The sequence below is a fragment of the Salvelinus namaycush genome, chromosome 3, assembly GCF_016432855.1.
Source record: "Salvelinus namaycush isolate Seneca chromosome 3, SaNama_1.0, whole genome shotgun sequence".
NCBI lineage: Eukaryota > Metazoa > Chordata > Actinopteri > Salmoniformes > Salmonidae > Salvelinus > Salvelinus namaycush.
Window position 1 is genome coordinate 75,635,285 of NC_052309.1, and position 12,961 is coordinate 75,648,245.

Sequence of the window (12,961 nt, forward strand, 5' to 3'; positions counted from 1 at the left end):
GCTTGCTATATTTTGCTATGGAAGGTTTTTCACATGACTGAAGTCATCTGTGTAAACTGTTGGCCTTGAAACTTGCATGTAATCAGAGCACAAACAAATAATCCCAAATAAGATAGCGAACGTCCTTGGGTGCTATTGCCAGTTAGCTAGCCAACTAATGTTAGCCAGTAATGTTAGCTAACTAGCTAGCTATAAGCTAACAAGGCTTTAACATTAGCTGTATGGACTGATCATGAACCGGCACGACTCAATGTTGACAATATCTCCCACATTCTTCCACAAAGCACAGCTAGCTAGCTAAGTAAAGTTCATTGTCAACACCAAACCTTGGGAAACTGCCACGCTGGAGAGACTGGAGAGACCAACTCTAAACTCTCAAGGAATACGTTGTTGCCCTCATCCATCAAATGTACTCCATCCCTACGGGACATCCTAGGGACACACTGCTTGACATCAAGGTGGCGGATTGTGTTCCCTGAAATGCATATACCAGATGATTGATAGAGTGCCGGGCCCTCTCTATGCACTTGTTTATCCTCTGGCCCCACTGCGTGATATCAAAGACCACCGTTGTCCCGGGAAACATTTGGATGACCACCTCTAAATCTTTGCATCTGCTGCGCCAGTGCCGTCCCCTTGGTATATCCCAAGTCGTTTCCACCGAGGTGGAAGACTAGGATGCCAGGGGGAGAAGTAGGATGTCAGGGGGAGCTGGCGCAGAACACAGAGCAGTTTGTGTCACTTCTTGCACTTTGTGCCTTGCTCTCCGTGCCACCTAATGTGACAGTCAAGAATGTATGTGAATAGTTCATTGGTAGGCTATATGTTGATTATTTGTATATTTTCCAGTAGCTTGCTAGATTGTCTTGTTAAATGAGATCAGGGATATTTTTCCAGTTTACTCCATATTGGCTTAAATGGGTTTCTGGTTTTTCACTTTCCTCTGGAAAATCAGCTGTTAATATTAAATAAATAAATAATGTACTAAACTACATTATTTCTGTTGCCATTTGTCATTACTGTGTATTTTTTACTTTACTTGCTGTATTGCTGTGTTATGGTGCAAAAACTATAATGTCTACATACACTGAGTGTACAAAACATTAAGAACACCAAAGTTTAGAATGGGCTCCAGAGTGGTGCAGTGGTCTAAGGCACTGCATCTCAGGCGTCACTACAGACACCCTGGTTTGAATCCAGGCTGTATCTCAACCAGCTGTGATTTGGAGTCCCATAGGGTGGCGCACAATTGGCCCAGCGTCGTCCGGGTTTGGCTGGTATAGGCCGTCATTGTAAATAAGAATTTGGTCTTAATTGACTTGCCTAGTTAAATAAAGGATAAATAAAATATATATAAACAAAAACTTCCTAATATTGAGTTACTGTGGGTGTTTGATAAGGTTTAAATTCTAAGCAACCTGCATACACATTGTTTGAAGTACAATAGACCAATGTAGCTATTGTATTAGGTCAAAGCTGTGTGCTGAAAAACCTTGGTAGAGCATGGGTGGAGTAGGAATTGTAGTGCTCGTGAATATCCTTTATTTTTCGGCTTCACACCAATGCCTACTTCTTACTTAAAAAGTTTGTTTTTGTTTTGTACACTTATAAGGATCTGGGGAAAGTGAGCTGATCCTAGATCTGTGCCTCATGGCATCTTGTATGAGGATCTGGAACTTGTGTCTCAGACAGCTGTAAGAGGGTCAGTAGAAGGTGACTAGGCTCTGTTTGACTTCTCTGGTGGCGGTAATGAAATTAGGCCACACAATTTGACATTTAACACACAGCATCCTTATGTGGTCCGGTGGAGATGTGACAAAGCTGTGTTCGCCAGAGCTCTGCTTGAGGGCTGGCATGTCCATTTCAACATCTGTCAGTGTTTAAACTCTCAGGGATAATAAAGCCACATCCATCATATGTATATAAAGTGTAGAAATACAGTAGGCTGGGACAAAGGTTCCCTCATATATAAAATATACTGTACATTTTAACACCTTTATCTCTGTGTGTTTTTAGGAACTCTCAGCTCCGTATATCCATTTCAGTAGCAATATTTCAGTAGTCGTGTAGACAGTTTTCCAGGCTGGGGTGGCATCGCCTCTCCTCGGGTGTCTGTCCAGATTGGGTTGCTGTGATGTGCTGATGCTGGCAACTTTGTCCCAGCCCATGGAGGTCAGAAGGAGAGGATGCTGGGAGATGGAAGGAATGTGTGATTTTGGATTGACTGAGAAGATTCTTGATGGCTCTAGTTGTTGAGTGTCAGGATAGAGGACAAGACAAGGCACTCTCTTTTTCACTGTAATATTCTTCTCTCTACCCTGGTTTTCTTTGATTGGTATGTCATCGATTGTGGTCACACAGTGTAGCCTATACAGTACTATCACAGATAGAACAATGAGCCAGATGTTTCACCGGATGTATAAATCTGAAGCATACGGTTGGAATTTCCACTCACCACCAAATATGGTGATGAGAGGAAGCCTACTGGCCGGCAGTGGGAGAAGATGTAGCAAGATGGGTTTTGGCTGACATTCTGCACATTTTCTCATAGATGAAAACTGGACTAAGTTTTGTAGACTTTACCCTTTGCCAAAATTTAGAAAAAATGTAATTGTTTAGGGAGTGGTCGAAATGTACACAATTGTTACCTGGAGGAAAATGGGGGAGGGTCATGCTTTTACAATCTCAGTCAGGGGGAGGGTTTAGTATTTTTCTAGAGGGTCATGTAATTTGTCGTCTAAGGCACTGCATCGCAGTGCTAGAGGCGTCACTACATACCCGGGTTCGATCCTGGGCTGTATCACAACTGGCCGTGATTGGGAGTCCCATAGGGCAGTGCACAATTGACCCAGCGTCATCCGGGTTAGGGAGGGTTTGGCTGGGGTAGGCCATCATTGTAAATAAGAGTAAAGATTATTGTTCTTAACTGACTTGCCTAGTTCAATAAAAAATAACCAAACCTATTGCAATAGTAAATCTAAGTGCTGGCGGTAGACCTTTAGATTCGGGGATGTGCCAGATGTAACAGCTTTCTTCTTCCTCCTCTGACGAGGAGTAGTAGGAAGGATCGGAAGACCAAAATGCAGCGTGGTACGTATCCATAATGACTTTTAATGAGAATGAATACGACAAAATACAAACTAACAAAATGAAAACCGAAACAGTCCCGTAACGTGAAACACACAAACACTAAACAGGAAATAACCACCCACGAAACCCAGGTGGAAAAAGGCTACCTAAGTATGATTCTCAATCAGAGACAACTAACGACACCTGCCTCTGATTGAGAATCATACCAGGCCAAACGAAAAACCCAACATAGACAAACGAACATAGATTACCCACCCAACTCACGCCCTGACCACACTAAAACAAAGAAATAACAAAAGAACTAGGGTCAGAACGTGACACCAGATATATGTTTGTTATTTTCATAGCCAAAAATGATTGGCTCAGTGCTTACAGTGGCACAGAAAGGTCTGAGTTTTGATGAATAAATTCAGTGGAGTGGGTGTATGGTCTCGGTTTAAGCGTCTCTTTTCCAAGGATAAACATTTAACACGATAGGCCAGAAAAGGTTGAATACATTGGTCATGCTGTCAATCCAGCATGACTTCTGCCTTGTTCAAAATAACTGGAAACTCGGAACTGGGAAATCTCAGACTTCAGTGCGTTCAAGACAACTGGGAACTTGGGAAAAAACGAACTGGGAAAATACGTTTTGAACAGTCATCCAACTTGGAATTCCAAGTCTGGAACTTGAGCCTCTTTCTAGAGCTCCGACCTGAAGATCACTAACATCATGATTCGACTTTGGTTTTTTTTCTTTGAGTTTTCAGTTGTCTTGAAAGCACCATAAATCCAGAGAATGCCAGACTTTGATGACAAAGTTTGATGACAAAATTTTCCCACAAAGGACCTCCGCGCCACCCTTCTGTTCAAGTGAGCACAGCACAACATGGTGAGTTCAAAAATGTCTTGTATGCTGCTGCATAAATGCTGTAATATGCCAGGGAGATATGTATACTGTAGCTAAGAAGGTAATACTAAGTGTATGTTGTGTAGTAAGCTGTTATTAGCCAATGTGCCTCACCCTAATAATTTGGCCCCTTTTCCCCTCATAATTTAGCCATTTGTTCTGACTTGGTGGTGCACATGTAGCCCATAGCCTGTTTTAGTGAAATGTAATCATTGAATATTGTAAGAGCTTTCATTGTCTGCTCATATGCCCACTTTATTTATCCTACAGTTCTGACTTGGTGTACAGGGAGAATACTGTAAGAACGGCTCATGTTCTGAATTCTGTTGCTGTACATTTCAGAAGTGCTGAACAAATAGTTATATTGACTACGTCCATCCTAGCTCGCTCATTAATGCTCATTTGTACGTCTAAATTGTCAGTAGAAACCACATTTGTTTAAGCAAGTCAGCCATACGGGGTGGCAGGTAGCCTAGTGGTTAGAGTGTTGGACTAGTAACCTGAAGGTTACATGATCAAATCCCTGAGCTGACATGGTAAAAATCTGTCGTTCTGCCCCTGAACAAGGCAGTTAACTCACTGTTCCTAGGCTGTCATTGAGAATAAGAATTTGTTCTAAACTGACTTGCCTAGTTAAATAAAAAATATTAGCTGTTTTTAAAAAGGCAGTAAATGAGGCTGAATGAACTGTTTCGCTGCCAGACAAGGCTCCGCCGATAGCCAGGTGTAGCGGTGGTAAGGATTCACTCCATGGTGCTGAAAAGAAAGCTCTGCTGTTGGGACAGCTTTATGTAAGCTCTAACAGATTGTGGGCACCGTTTGTCACCGTTATAGTGCAATTCATTTTTGGGGGGGAGTTAGCCCCACCAGGATTTACAGGCTAAAATCGCCACTGGGCCTATCCCTTGTTAGCTTTAGATAAATGTTTTTTTTAAAGGCCTGATTATATAATGCGATCTTAATCAACACTTTAGTCCGCAGAGCTTTATGCTAGAAGCAAGCTATAAAATGCAGGGGAAAGACGTGACTCCGATGCTGAAGGGATATCTTTGGTTTGTTATTCAGAGGCTGCACTACAACATTCTATAGCCGAAGAGACAAAACATGTACTTATCTTAGGAAGTAATGTGTGATTCTGTCACTAATTGATGATCAACATTTCCACAAGCTATTAAACAACATACCAGTGGTGGAAAAAGTACCCAATTGTCATACTTGAGTCAAAGTAAAGATACCTTAATAAAAAATGACTCAAATAAAAGTGAAAGTCAGTAAAATACTACTTGAATAAAAGTATAAAAGTATTTGGTTTTAAATTTACTTAGGTTTCAAAAGTAAATGTAATTGCTAAAATATACTTAAGTATCAAAAGTAAAAGTATAAATCATTTTAAATTCCTTATATTAAGCAAACCAGACAGCACCATTTTCTTGTTTTTTATTTTATTTTACGGATAGCCAGGGGGCACACACCAACGCTAGGACATAATTTACAAACAAAGCATGTGTGTTTAGTGAGTCCACCAGATCAGAGGCACTAGGGATGACCAGGGATGTTCTCTTAATAAGTGCATGAATTGACCTTTTTCCTGTCCTGCTAAGAATCCAAAATGTAACGACTACTTTTGGGTTTCAGGGAAAATGTATGGAGTAAAAAGTACATTACTGTCTTTAGGAATGTAGTGAAGTAAAAGTAAAAGTAGTCAAAAATATAAATAGTAAAGTGAAGTATAGATACCCCCAAAAAACGACTTTTATATTTAACTGTTTCGGTGCCAGACAAGGCTCCGCTGATAGCCAGGTATAGTATAGCAAGTATATTTTACTTAAGTACTTTACACCACTGTGGATTTCACGTGACTGGACAGGGGCGCAGCCATGGGGGAGCCAGGCCCAGCCAATCAGAATGAGTTTTTCCCCACAAAATGGGATTATTACAGGCAGAAATACTCCTCTGCAGTTTAATTTTTTTAATGTATTTAGAATTAAATAATAATGAAATGAAAAATGCCTTATTAGGCTATACAGTCATTCTACAGAGCCTTTGAATTTACTTTTAGAAACATCAGTTGTAACTGGTTCTGTTGTGCTCAATTTTTACAGTTGATAGACAACTTTAGCAGTGTTCCAAACTTAGACCATCCTCTTTTTTAAACATGATCCTGTATAGAAATCACAACCTCTCCGGTGCTGCAGCATGCGCTCATTGTTTTCATGCGCTGTTGTGCTATTACAAGATTCTGCTTGTTTCCAGTCATGTAAAATAATGTAGAATTGCATGAAATGCTTTTATAAAAGGCAATTTTTTCTTAGACCACAAATAAGATGATACATTCATGCAGTGTTTTAATTATAATGGAGATCTTTTCACAGCTACCGTTGTCTGCGGTGTAATGTGAATCCACAACCTTCTGGCTACTTTGCCATGCAGGCTAATGCTTACAAAATGAAGGACAGTTTCTAAAACTGCATATCTAAAGGCTCTGTTCTATGCTAGGAGTGAGGATAAATGGTAGGCATGTCCTCTGCTATCCACTATTATTTTGGGTCTAGGGGAGGGTCACTTGTTTTTTTTCAAAAGTTCAGGTAGGGTCGGATAAAAATATATTTTACTGAAAGGAGGGCCATCCATTTTCATTTCAGAGTGGTCTGATTTTCTTCAGGTAACCCTCATTATAAATAACGTACAGTCCCTTAGAAGGGGTGCAGGGGCGAATTGAGTTATTGCACACACACACTTCGCAGAGTAGGCGTTCCCTAACGGAAATATGCTAATACATGCTAGACCCCGCCAATAGGATTTCGCTAGCTCGTGCTTGGCTCTGCCCATCTCCATGCTTGTTCTGCCCACTATGCTTAATTTGCTCACAATGGAAACGACAGACTGTGGTCTATCTTGGGTTAGTTACAAAAATCTTTGGTACTATTGTAGCAATTGTTTACACCATTTTTAAAAATTCTTATTGCACCCACATCATACATTCACCGTATTTTGTTCTTTCTCTCTTTCACATTATTGCTTCTCCTTTGTCATTTTATTTTCATCTCACATGGTCTGTGAACTTGAATAACTACGGAGTCGGGTGTCTCTCTCCTCTGTCTCCTCTCCTCGTCTCACTGGTCACCCTCTCTCAACTCTTATCTGTGTCTCCTCTGCTGCACATTGCGTAGCAACAAGCCAACATGTGATCTGAGCCCACTGCTCAGTGCTCTCTCCTCTCCACTAACTCTCTCCTCTACCTCCTTCCCACCTCTCCTGTACCCAGTTGTCTCCTATTCTACCTAAATCTCTCTCCACTCCTTTCCTCTACTAATATCTCCCCTTCTCCACCCATCGCTCACGCTACCCTCTATCCATCTTTCCCCTCCTTTTCTCTACCAGTCTCAGCTCTTCTCCACCCATCTCTTTGCCCCCTCCTCTATCCATCTCTCCAGTGCCAGATGTAAAAGACCTGCTGTACCTCAACTCAACCTCAGCTTCTCTCTTTCTTGCTCTCTCTCTCTCTCTTTTCCTCCCTCCATCGCAGCTCTGTGTGTCTCTCTTTCTTGCTGTCTTTCACGTTCTCGCATTCTCTTTGTCCTTCAGAATATAGTCAGTTTCAAATTTGTCATCTCATCCATATAATACAATATTGCACCTGCCTGTTTGTTAGCATGGAGGGAGACATGGTTTGGTTTGCTCAGTATTAATGAGGTCTGTTCCCTCTGCTGTGAATGGAGGAAGAGAGAAGGGGAATAGATGAAAAGGCAGAGGATAAGCATAAATAAGGTGATGAGGGCTCCTATTTGTCAGGCATTTTGTTCAAGCAGAAGGGCCTGTGTTTTTTTGTGAATGTGTGTGTTCGCTATGTTTCCATGTGTTTACATTATAGTGTGTGTGTGTGTGTGTGTGTGTGTGTGTGTGTGTGTGTGTGTGTGTGTGTGTGTGTGTGTGTGTGTGTGTGTGTGTGTGTGTGTGTGTGTGTGTGTGTGTGTGTGTGTGTGTGTGTGTGTGTGTGTACAGCACTGTGAAAGAACTGGGTCATGTTTACCTTACACCTGTAACAGTGTTGCTGCCGTCCCTCTCCTTGTCCCAACCTGGGCTTGAGCCAGGGACCCTCTGAACACATCGACAACCAGGTAAACAACTACTTCAAGGTCTCAGAGTGAGTGAAGTCACCGATTGAAACGCTACTAGCGCGCACCACTAACTAGCTAGCCATTTCACACTGGTTACACATGCAAGGATGATGAGCACCACTGGGAGAACATCCTCCCGTTCCCTACCTGATTTCTCTTTGTCTCTCTCTCTCTTTCCTCCCTCCTTTTTTCTCTTCCACATGATTTTATTTTCTTTATCCATCCATCCCTTTCTTCCCTTGCCCTTGTTCTTTTCCATGTCTTCTCCCCACCTATATTTCTTTCTCCATCTCTCCCTTCCTTTCCATCCCTCCTAATTTATTCCCTCCTCTCAATCTCCCTCCCTCCCTCCTCTTCAGTGAGAAGCCCCAGGCAGTGAGCAGCCTGTCAGCTGGGAGGTTGTGTGGAGTCAGCCGGTTCAGTCCAGCCTTTGTCACTGGGGCTGAAACAAACAGCCACATCTCCCCACTGTCCTGTCTGCCTGTGACCCTGAATGAGCAACCAGAGAATGTGCCTGGGCCCTGGGGCCGTGGGGGACTGGTCCTAAATTATAAATCCATTACACCAACACTAATTTCCCTTTAAATAATGAGTAAGGGGGTGTACTGATGGAGTTGAGGTCAGGGCTCTGTGCAGTTCAATCATGTTCTTCCACACCGATCTCAACAAACTATTTATGTATAGACCTCGCTTTGTGCACGGGGGCATTGTCATGCTGAAACAGGAAAGGGCCTTCGACAAACTGTTGCCTCAAACTTGGAAGGCCAGAATCATCATTCAGGGTGGCAGGTAGCCTAGTGGTTAGAGTGTTGGGACAGTAACCAAAAGGTTGATGGATCAAATCCCCGAGCTGACAATCTGTCGTTCTGCCCCTGAACAAAGCAGTTAACCCACTGTTCCACGGTAGGCCATCATTGTAAATAAGAATTTGTTGACTTGCCTAGTAAAAAAAAAAATGTAACTCTAAAATGTCATTGTATGCTGTAGTGTTAAGATTTCCCTTCACCATGAAAAACAGCCCCAGACCATTATTCCTCCTCCACCAAACTTTAAAATTGGCACTATGGGGCAGGTAGTGGTCTCCTGGCATCCCCTAAACCCAGAGATGTCTGTCAGACTACCAGATGGTGAAGTGTGATTCATCACTACAGAGAATGCGTTTCCACTGCTCCAGAGTCCAATGGCGGCGAGCTTTACACCACTCCAGCCAACGCTTGGCTTTGCACATTGTGATCTTAGACTTGTGGTGGCTGCTCGGCCATGGAAACCCATTTCATGAAGCTCCCGATGAACAGTTCTTGTGCTGATGTTGCTTCCAGAGGCAGTTTGGAACTCGGTAGTGAATGTTGCAACCAAGGACAAATGATTTTTACGCACTACACTCTTCAGCACTCGGTGGTCCCATTCTGTGCACTTGTATGGCATACCACTTCGCGGCTAAGCCGGTGTTGCTCCTAGATGTTTCCACTTCACAATAACAGCACTTACAGTTGACCGGTGCAGCTCTAGCTGAGCAGAAATTTGACGAACTGACTTGTTGGAAAGGTGGCATCCTATGACGGTGCCACGTTGAAAGTCTCTGAGCTCTTCCGAATGGGCCACTCTAATGCCAATGTTTGTCAATGGAGATTGCATGGTTGTGTGCTCGATTTTATACACCTGTCAGCAACGGATGTGGCTGAAATAGCCAAATTTACTCATTTAAAGGGGTGTCCACACCTTTTTGGCCATGTAGTGCATCTTAAATTGCATGTGTGTACGTTTGCGTGCATGCCTTTGTGTGCGTGTGTACATATATGTGTGAACACTTAGCCCTATTTATTTCCCACGGCATTGAGAGTGCATTTATCCTGCTAGTCTGAGAACCACAGAAGTAGAATCTCAGCCAGTGAGGCTCTTTGTACTCTGGGTTTCTCACTGATGCCTCAGAGCGCCCTGCACTCCTTTAAATAGCCCCAGTCGCTGAAGAAACAATTAACCACGAACGTGATGAAAGCCAAGTGAAACAGTGTTTAATGTGCTCGCTGGCACTTTCTGCTCCCACCGTCATCTGCAGTGAAATGAAACGTTAATTAATACGTCTCCAAAACCTCTCCCTCACGTTGAATTAGGACTGAATCTGGAGAGGCCCAGTGCTGGGGATGAGGGCCACAAATTAGGATTACAGAGGCATCCATCAGTAGCAAAGGCTAAAGAGTCGAGACCTTAAATGACCATAACTATAAGCTTGATGACAGATCGTATTTTATAGGATAGGTAATGAAAACAAAAATGAATGAACTCACTCTGGTTAGTGGTTGATGATATTTGGGTTTAGGCTAACAGCTGGTTTTGTGATCAACTCTTTATCAACATTCTCAGTAATAACCACAAGCACAGGAGTATAATCTTCACAACTGAAACAAACAGATAGAGCAAACACAGGGGTTGACTGAACTGATTTGTTGCAGAGTCATGCTAATCATTAGCATTACCTGCAGCCTGACTAGACTGTCTGTGATTGGTTGCTGTTACTGTCTCCCAATGGAATAGAGGAGGTTGTCTCTGCGACTGCCTCTGTGTCTGTCCGACTGGGTGATCCTACAGTCAGCTCACGTCATGACTCAGCAATCAGCCCATTAGTGCCAGTGACTCTGCATTTATTCAGATGGAAAAACACTCCTCTGAAACAACGTCAAAGAAACTGTGTGTGTGGTGGTGGGGTGTGGTGATAGTGGGGGGGGGGGGGGGGGGGGGGGGGGGGCTGTGTATGTGTGTGGTCAAGGAGAGTTCCTCTCACGTATCTGCCTGTGTGCTGGGAAAGGCTGAATGGATATGCGTGGTGCCCTAAATTGATGACATATGTCATGTAGCAATAGTTGAGTGGGGATTAGAATTCTTCTTGGGTCCACTCATAATCCGAATACCCAAGATCTGACCCGAGACATAGTTGTGTTCTGTGGGTGTCACTGTACAGTAGTCTGATACCCCCTTTCATGGGTGCACACTCTATAGGCAAGGCTGTACATGTGCATATATTTATGCCACCAATTAACTGTTTTTTTTTTACTGTTTATTGTCCAATTAATAAATTATTGTATTTATTTTTAAGTTATATAACAACATTCCAACCTTGTTTAGCATGAATATCTAGTCCAAATATGGCATTATTCCACTATCACTATCTGTTTTGGTCAGTATTAATTGGGGACTTTAATTTTGAAGGCGAGGCACAAATTCCACTATTGTGGCTAATCCTTATTGTGGCTAGCTTCACAGAGGTGTGGGACACAGCTGCTGCCTCTCTGCTACTGCCCAGTCGGAAGGAAGAAAGAGTGGGAATTGCACCTCGATGGAATTGCACCACTGTTGCACTGGTCATCAGCATCGGCTTGTCGTTGAGTTAGCGATTGGATTGTCACGGTAACAGTTAACCACCAGACCTAATATGGATGGCTATTTAAATCAAGTGTTATCAAGTGTTACTTGATGACATCACGACGACTTGGGGTCAGTGGGTTCAGAACAACAATGACAAAAACGGTATACAGAAAAATACCCAAAAGGGCACTTGAGGAGTGGGATGGCAAAGGGGAAGGTCCTCTGACGCAAGTAGACCCCCCTATCTGTGCCACTGGTATAAAGTAGCTTCTCTGGATCCCCACATGGTAGGAGTTCGTCCTCCCGTTAACCAGACAGGCACTCACAAAGTATAGACTTCTGATCACTGTCCATGGTGCTGAAATTGCGACATCTATTCGATGATGGGCTTTCTGTGGTGCTAAGGAATGTAGCCTAGAGCTTTAGCTAATGGATAAATGTTTATTGGTAGGCCTATTTGGTCATCCTTTCCTCATGTTAACATTTCACGACACTATACATGGTGTCGCAATGCTGCCATCTTTAGACTGCTTGCTGGCGGCAATAATGTAATTACTTGTTCAGTAATTAAAGTTGGAAATTCAAATATTGCAGATTGTTAAATAACTTTTTGATGCAATTTATCTCTTTCAATAATATGTGGAAGGAGAATGAGAGGCTCAATTAAAGATGTTGTACAATTTCTGTATTTGAAGTACCATTCCCATCTGCCCAGTTTCCCGGATGTTGCTAGAGCAATCAAGCTGTTTTCACCAACCCTGTAACTGTCGCTTCTGCGGAGAGATAGTTTTCTAAACTTAAACACATAAAGAGTTAGGCCTGCCTGAGAACCATAAGGCTCCCGGTCTGATATGCACTTTTGAACACGTGAGTAAGCTTCATTCATTGCTCTGGCGCCGTCGTAGCCTTGACCATGGAATTTGTTCACTGATATCCCCTTACTTTCAATCAGTTAAATGTTGTATTGTTCAAGGATTGAGGCACGTTTTGGGGAAAAAAAATATTTCCGCGCTACAGAGGCCTACACCGGTCCGCTAATAAAGGACTAGTAAAGGCCCAGTGCACCACTTTTGTGAAGAAAAATATATATATATTTTTTTTATCCAGATTTTTTAGGGGGTGCTTCATCACCCTCAGCACCCCTACTTCCTGTGGCTATGGCAACAGGCATGTCTATATAACCTCTCCCCTGTGTGACAGAGGTAGGATGTGGAAAAACAGCAGGACTCTTCCCGCATTCACGTGCTATATGGAACTAGGAATATCTTTCTAACTGGTTGTAGTTATACACTTGCCATTTTCGAGTTTCCTATTTCCGACCAGCATATGAACGCAGCATCTCTCCTCCTTTCCTTGACGGTAAAGCCAAGCTACACTGACTGACTAGTAGTGCATACAGTATTAAAGAGGAGTGGATGGGGCAATATGCCATAGTGCTGGTGATGGAGCTATCTGAGTGTGTTTCAAATGGATCTGAGCTGTGGGCTTTTAGAGTGCCATTAAA

At 42.8% G+C, this 12,961-nt stretch overlaps 1 protein-coding gene across 1 annotated transcript in view; it reads left to right on the top strand.

Annotated features, from left to right (window-relative positions):
- LOC120044041 (microtubule-associated serine/threonine-protein kinase 1-like) overlaps positions 1 to 12,961 on the top strand; it is a 53,290-nt gene that overhangs the window by 17,549 nt on the left and 22,780 nt on the right. The window lies entirely within an intron of this gene.